The sequence below is a fragment of the Neophocaena asiaeorientalis genome, unplaced genomic scaffold (assembly GCF_003031525.2).
Source record: "Neophocaena asiaeorientalis asiaeorientalis breed wild unplaced genomic scaffold, Neophocaena_asiaeorientalis_V1.1 scaffold719, whole genome shotgun sequence".
NCBI lineage: Eukaryota > Metazoa > Chordata > Mammalia > Artiodactyla > Phocoenidae > Neophocaena > Neophocaena asiaeorientalis.
The window spans coordinates 263,765-271,190 of NW_020173970.1; the positions used below are offsets into that span (position 1 = coordinate 263,765).

The 7,426-nt window shown below is 39.7% G+C and overlaps 1 pseudogene; it reads right to left on the reverse strand.

Moving 5' to 3' along the window:
• Positions 1-1,956: 1,956 nt before the first annotated feature.
• On the reverse strand, positions 1,957-6,322 carry LOC112404944 (mirror-image polydactyly gene 1 protein-like; annotated as a pseudogene).
• Positions 6,323-7,426: the final 1,104 nt, after the last annotated feature.

The window sequence follows — 7,426 nt, forward strand, 5'->3', positions numbered from 1 at the left end:
GACTGAGGAACTGTTTCGTTGCAGGGTAGTGCTGCTACGTGGCAATGGTCTTAACTGAGGAACTGTTTCATTACAGGGTAGTGCTGCTAAGTGGCAATGGTCTTAACAGAAATAACAAAACCCTGCAATTTCCTGTCCCTGAGAAGCCATCTGACTGCTTCATATGTGTTGCAGAGAAACAGAGGACGTGTGCATGAGATAAACCCAGATTTGCTGCCAGGATTGATTGCTAGAGTCAAGGACTTTTACCAGATAGTCCTTTGGTTCTGTAAACAAGTCTTCCCAGGATGGTAGGATATTTTTCTTATTCCTATTTTTTCTTTTTAGTTGACCAGCCCTTTCATTTTAATTTTTTATGATGAAAAATGTCAAATATATACAAAGTAGAAAAAACAATAAATAGTACCCAGCTGCCATAATAGTTAACATTTTGTCAATCTTATTTCATTTATACAGCAGTATGCATTTCTAACAAATGGCCTTTCTTTTTTATATAATCGTATTGTCATTATTACACCTATGGAAAGTAGCAGTAATTCCTTAATATCATCTAATACTCATTCTATATTTAAATTTCCCCAGTTGTTTCAAAAATTTCTTTGTATTGCTAGCTTGAGTCAGGATTCAAACAAGAGCTATAGGGGCTTCCCTGGTGGCACAGTGGTTAAGAATCCACCTGCCAATGCAGGGGACACGGTTCAATCCCTGGTCCGGGAAGATCCCACATGCCACAGAGCAACTCAGCCCGTGCGCCACAACTACTGCGCTCTAGAGCCCGTGAGCCACAACTACTAGAGCCCGTGCACCAAGAGAAGCCACCGCAATGAGAAGCCACCGCAGTGAGAAGCCCGCGCACTGCAACGAAGAGTTGCCCCCTGCTCACCGCAACTAGAGGAAGCCCGTGTGCAACAACGAAGACCCAACGCAGCCAAAAATAAATAAATAAATAAAATAAATTTATAACAAAACAAAACAAACAAGAGCTATACATTGCTTGTGCTTGGGTCTCTTAAATTCTTTTAATCTATAACAGTCCCTCCACCTCCCATGCTACTTGGTGAAGAAACCCAGTCTTTTGTCCTATAGAACGTCTCACATCCTGAGTTTCCCTGACCACTTTGTGTGGTGTCTTTTCCCTTCTCTCACATTTATTTTTTATTTTTTTTAATAAGTCTTTTTTATTATACGTTATAAAAGTAGTGGCCCATAACACATTGGAACAACGTTTTTTTAAACTGGTTTTCACCACAGACAGTTTGAAAAGCACTGATTTGGATGACTTCCTTCTCATCTGTACCACTGTGATGTGACAACAAAGGTTACTTTCCCACATTAAAAATTTTTCTTGCCAATATTTTAGACAAAAGCAAGAATCACCCATACAACACTCTAGCCTCACAATTTCTTGACTCATTTATTCCAATAAAATACACCTTCAAACAATAACCCTAGCCATATATCTTGTCCTTAGTCCTCTTTAATCTTTAACTCTGAAACTCTGCTCTTGGATCACAAATTTTCATTCTCCTACCTTCTTACTAAAACTGCTCTTTACTCTTCCTACTGGAATAAACACTTTGTCTGGATATGGACTTGCTTCCCTGAATGCAATGCTTATGCAAAAACAGCCATCCATGGACTTATAGAATGCCTTACATATCACCATGAGATTCCACACAGCATTGTTTTGATCAAGGAACTCACTTCACAGCACATGGAGTGTGGCAATGGGCTCGTGCTCATGAACACTGATCTTACTAAGTTCTCCATCATCCTGACACAGCTAGCTTGATAAAACAGTGGAATGGATTTTTGAAGACTTGATTATAGTGCCCGATATGTGGCAATACCTGGTGGGGCTAGGACAAGGTTCTCCATGACAGTGTATATGCTCTAAACCAGAATCCAATATATGGTACTTTTTCATCCACAGCCAATATTCACGGGTCCAGGAATCAAGGGATTGAAATGGGAGTGGCTTCATTCATTATTACCCGTAGTGGTCCAATAGCAAGATTTTTGCTTCCCATCTCTGCAAACTGAGATTCTGCTAATCCAGAGGTCTTATTAGTTCCAAAGGGAGAAAAATTTCCACCTGAGACAAAGCAGCATCCCGTTCTTCAATCACTGCATTCATTTCTTCTGCCGTTATTCTCTTTTTACATTCCTTGGTCTTGTAGATTCTATCCACAGTTATAGCTCCATTCTTCTGAATAGCTATCCCGGTGTCTGCACTGTTTATTCTGTTCAGTAATTCCTGTAATGTCATGTCATTTTCTTCAGGGTTAATATTTTCTAGCAGTTTTAGAGACATTTCCATATGCTTGGCTCGTGCAGTTGCTTCATCTCTCTCCTCATTGGCTAACTGCAGTCGAGACATAATAGCTTCATCACGTTCCCTCTGCAAAATACACCTCTTCAACCAGAGCTGCTGTTTTTTCAGCAATTTGAGCTTCTGTTGCTTTTTCTTAGAGTTCCAGTTTAAGCTTTAGTTTTCTCTGTTCTTTATCTTCTTTAGTCAGTTTTTCTTGAAGCTTTTTTTTTTTTTTTTTGCGGTATGTGGGCCTCTCACTGTTGTGTTCTCTCCCGTTGCGGAGCACAGGCTCCGGTCGCACAGGCTCAGCGGCCATGGCTCATGGGCCTAGCCGCTCTGCAGCATGTGGGATCTTCCCAGACCGGGGCATGAACCTGTGTCCGCTGCATTGGCAGGTGGACTCTCAACCACTGCGCCACCAGGGAAGCCCTTCTTGAAGCTTTTTATTGCTTGCTTTGAGAATGTCCAATTCTTTTAGAAGCAACGCTATTGTCTCCTCTTTAAGTCTGAAGTAATTTGACAAGGAATCATACATTTGTAATGCAAATCATTATTTCTATGTTCCATAATGTTGGATTTTTCTCTGGTACAGTGAGCTTTCTCATCACCTAGATGAGGACTGATGACTTGAAAATTCCTTGAACTCTGCTCTGGCAGTTCTATGCCCTCATATGTAGCTTCATTAACTAATTCATTGGATTTCTGTTGCATGCTTCCCTTAGAATTCACAGGCAGTTGCTCATCTGGCTGTGTACTTTTATTTCTCCCAGTGGTCTCTTGTTCAAGATAACTATGGGTTATGTCTGGACTAATGCAGCACTGTCCTGGTGTTAAAATATACTGGTTGATTATAAAATACAGGCAATGAAGGTTTCTTTCATAGCTGGTTGGAAGAACAATAACAACCACCACTTACCTAGGCCCTTTTGACCAGTCGTCCATTTGTACTTCTTGTTTGCTCTGGCAAGGTCTCTGGTTTTTGCGCCAAGATTTGAAGCTTTGTACGGCATGGCTCAGTGTGCCTAAAGAAGCACAGCATTCTTTGCCGAAACTTACAAGTGTGAGACCTGAGATGCGCCCCGCACCGCCCCAGGAGCCGACTCTGCACTCTTGCCCAGAGCTTCTCAGGCCCGACGCGCAGGCACCACGTCCACCAACCGACGCTCACTCGGAGCCTCCCTGCCCGCCTGGGGCTCCTCTGCGCAAGGAGGTGCGCAGGGAGATGTAAGCATCTATTTTTCTAAAGTATGTGCTATTAGAAATTAAAACAAAAATACTCCAGTGACAGTGAACAAATTTAATGCACAGGCAGGAATGGTGGAAATAGATCAGTTAGGAGACAGATTAACCAATGTACTCTTCAGGAGAAATCTGAGCTAGGATAACAATTTGAGAGAGCTACCAGCATATAAATGGTAACTGAAATTGGGGGAGGAGAATGGATGAGATCATTCATGGAAAATGGGGTCCAAGATGGAACCTTGGAGAAGCCTAATATAAAGATGTGGGCAGAGGAAGAGGATGCTGCAAAATAGGCTGAGAAGTAGTCAGAGATTTACAGAGAAGTAGTCATCACAAGAGCTGAGGGCAGTTTCAAGGTGGAAGGATTGCTCGGTGGATGATGCATTTATAAAACATACATAAATGAATATTTATAAAGTGGGTCATTTTATATTCAGTAGGTCTTGTTAAAATTAACCTATACATTTATCCTAAGGAAATAACCACATAGTCCATTTTGGAAGACAAGGAGTTTGGACTTATTTGGGGAGCAACGAACTAAAGGTTGTTGGTAGTGATAAAAATGAATGACAACCCGGGTTTCCCTGGTGGCTCAGTGGTTAAGAATCCGCCTGCCAATGCAGGGGGCACGGGTTCGAGCCCTGGTCCGGGAAGATCCCACATGCCACGGAGCAACTAAGCTCGTGTGCCACAATTACTGAGCCTGCGCTCTAGAACCCATGAGCCACAACTACTCAGCCCGTGGGCCTAGAGCCCGTTCTCCACAACAAGAGAAGCCACCGCAATGAGAAGCCTGTGCACCACAATGAAGAGTAGCCTCCACTTACCGCAGCTAGAGAAAGCCCGCGCAGAGCAACGAAGACCTAATGCAGCCAAAAATAAATAAATTAAATAAATTAAAAAAAAAATGACAACCCTTAACAGTTTTGGTGAAACTGAATTCCGAAATCTAAGAAGTTCCACATTTCCGTGAAATCTTTCCAGACAGATTTTAAAAATTCAACTTATTTGTATTTGTTTTTGTAAGCATCTACTGTGTGCTTACCACTACACCCTCAGAGGCAAGATACAATAGTACGTACATGTGACATGATCTCTATCCTTTCCATTTACCATAGTCACCATACTCACCAATCCTCAGTCTAGTTGTTTGATCATAGAATTCACTGATGTTATGACACAGATGCTCTCTCAATGCCTCAGTTTCCTTCTCTTTAAAGCCATGGTTTGATGAGGTCAATGGTTTGCATCAGAATCACCAGGAGTGCTTGCTGAACACAGATTGCTGGTTCCACTCCTAGTTTGATTCAGTAGGGAGTGGAGAACTTGCATTTCTGGAGAGGTAAGTTGCTGTTCCAGGAACCATACTCTGAGAACACTTTTACTTTCTCCAGCTCTAAAAGTCTATGATTCCTTAGCGAAACTGCATTACCTATGCTCACTAATGGATTTAACACTCTCCATTATTCACCAGAGCCTAAGAGGATGTTGTGGAATATGTAGTTATTATTTGCCTTAAAAAAGATTTTTTTTTTTTACTGGAATATAGTTGACTTAGAATGTTGTATTAGTTTCAGCTGTACAGCAAAGTGAATAGTTATATATATACATAGATCCATTCTTTTTCAGATTCTTTTCCCATATATGTTATTACAGAATATTGAGTAGAGTTCCCTGTGCTATACAGTAGGTCCTTAGTAGTTATCTATAATATATATATTAGTGTGTATATGTTAATCCCAAACTCCTAATTTATCACTTCCACTCACGTTTCCCCTCTGGCAACCATAAGTTTGATTTTGAGATCTGTGAGTCTGTTTCTGTTTTGTAAATAAGTTCATTTGTATCACTTTTTTATTAGATTCCACATATAAGTGATATCATATGATATTTGTCTTTCTCTGTCTGACTTACTTCACTTAGTATGATAATCTCTAGGTCCATCCATGTTGCTGCAAATGGTGTTATTTCATTCTTTTTTATGGCTGAGTAATATTCCACTGTATATATGTACCACATCTTCTCCTCTGTTGATGGGCATTTAGGTTGCTTCCATGTCTTGGCTATTGTAAATAGTGCTGCAATGAACATTGGGGTGCATGTATCTTTTTAAATTATGGTTTTCTCCAGATATATGCCTAGGAGTAGGACTGCTGGATCATATGGTAGTTCTATATTTAGTTTTTAAGGAACCTCCATATTGTTTTGTTCTCCATAATGGTTGTAACAATTTACATTCCCACCAACAGTGTAGGAGGGTTCCCTTTTCTCCACACCTTCTCCAGCATTTATTGTTTGTAGGTTTTTTGATGATGGCCATTCTGACTGGTGTGAGGCGATACCTCATTGTAGTTTTGATATGCATTTCTCTAATCATTAGTGATGTTGAGCATCTTTTCATGTGCTTTTTGGCCATCTGTATGTCTTCTTTGGAGAAATGTCTATTTAAATCTGCCCATTTTTTGATAGGATTGTTTGTTTTTTTGACATTGAGCTGCGTGAGCTATTTGTATATTTTGGAGATTAATCCCTTGTTGGTTGCTTTGCAAATATTTTCTCCCACTCTGTGGGTTGTCTTTTCGTTTTGTTTATAGTTTCCTTTGTTGTGCAAAAACTTTCAAGCTTAATTAGGTCTCATTTATTTTTGTTACTCTAGGAGGTGGATCAAAAAAGATATTGCTGTGATTTACGTCAAAGAGTGTTCTGCTTATGTTTTCCTTTAAGAGCTTTATAGTATCCGGCCTTACATTTAGGTCTTTCATCCATTTTGAGTTTATTTTTGTGTATGGTGCTAAGAAGTGTTCTAATTTCATTCTTTTACATGTAGCTGTCCAGTCTTCCCAGCACCACTTATTGAAGAGACTCTTTTCTCCATTGTATATTCTTGCCTCCTTTGTCATAGTTGACCATAGGTGCATGGGTGTAGTTATTATTTGTTGAATGCAAACAATGGCTTAATATTTTCAATCTTATCTTCTTAAACCTTACATATCTTAGGGATGTTTGTGTTCGGTTGCTGTGAGCTGCCAGGAGAGGCAGGACCATAGCTGTGGAGGCTCTTAGTACATCTCACACTGCACTTGATGCGGACATTTAATACATGCTTTTTGATATGCCTTCGATGGACTAGGTGGCATGTTATATTTTCCCATTTGGTGATCATTATAAATTTGATACAAACTCTTAAAATAATGAGTATTTGATCTTAGTTCATCCTTGAACAAGTTTCTGGAGTCCAGGAGACCACACTGGGCAATCTGATGATCTGATATAATGGAGATATTTCCTGTTAATCAGGAGATAAGGATATTAGTGTCAGTGCTGTCCTTGGCTCTATCACAGTTGCAGAGGTCACCGAACCTCTAGTGGCTCTGGAAAACTAGGAAAATATTGACCATCTTAAGTTCAGGAAGAATTCATGAAATGCCTTGTAAAAATATAGGCTCCAGGAACAAAACTTAATTTCAAAATGGTATTTTTATAAAAATTAATTTTAGAGGTAAAAACTTTTCCACTTTGAATCAGAATAAGCTTGTTTTTGTTTCTGATCTTGGTTGTTTTGCTTTAAAGAATGAGATGCTATAGTTCAAAAATTGAATAAGTATTTATTGTTCCAGAAGGTACATTGCTTTTTATACATATTTCATAAATGATACAGGATTTTACACATGTTCAATATTTTGCTATCTGTTTAAAGGACTTTTCTCCACGTTCTCCCTCCCCTTGCCTCCCACACACCCTGAAAGGATTTGCTCATTGCACTGTGCTGTTTCTTCTTAAAAACCCTGCATACAAACAGGATAAATGGTTTAAAAATAATTCACACAACTTAACAGAAATAAATGAGGGAAGGGGGTTGAACGACTGGGG